Here is a 550-nt window from a genome sequence, read left to right as displayed (position 1 = left end):
GAACGGGGCTGGGAAAGTTTTAGAAATGCTTCCTTAGGTATCCGGCAGCCCGTCCCGCTCCCTCATAAATTTGGCTTGAAAGTGAGTTTCTACCCGAAGCGCTACAGCCTTTCCCTTTTTTCTTTTTTTTTTTTTTTTTCCCTTGGGTTTTCCACAAATTAGCAGATCAAGAGAGATTCAGAAAACGTCTCTGAATACACATGTGTGTTAAGTAAGCTTTCTTTTGAGGCGTGGCCAAAGCCTCTAAATCCTTAATTAAGGGCAGCTTGAGTCTGGGAGCTTTATTGCGCTGTACTGCTGACAACCGAGGTTAAACTTTCCTGCTATCTGTGGAATTACGCAAGATCTTTGCAACTTTTGAAATCAAGGAGCGGGGGTTTGGAGCGCGGTCTGTGTGTCCTACTGCACTTGAAGCATTGCTTCCTTAAAGGAAAGGCTTTTGGGGAAAGTGGAGTCCAGCAGCATCAAATGGGTTTATCAGCAGCTCAGAGTAACCTTCCCTTACAAATACAGTGGTCTTGAGACTATTTGCACAGATCGGCTTATACTA

The sequence above is a fragment of the Phaethon lepturus genome, unplaced genomic scaffold (genome assembly GCF_000687285.1).
Source record: "Phaethon lepturus isolate BGI_N335 unplaced genomic scaffold, ASM68728v1 scaffold2941, whole genome shotgun sequence".
NCBI classification, from domain to species: domain Eukaryota; kingdom Metazoa; phylum Chordata; class Aves; order Phaethontiformes; family Phaethontidae; genus Phaethon; species Phaethon lepturus.
Note: the sequence above shows the minus strand (reverse complement) of the source record.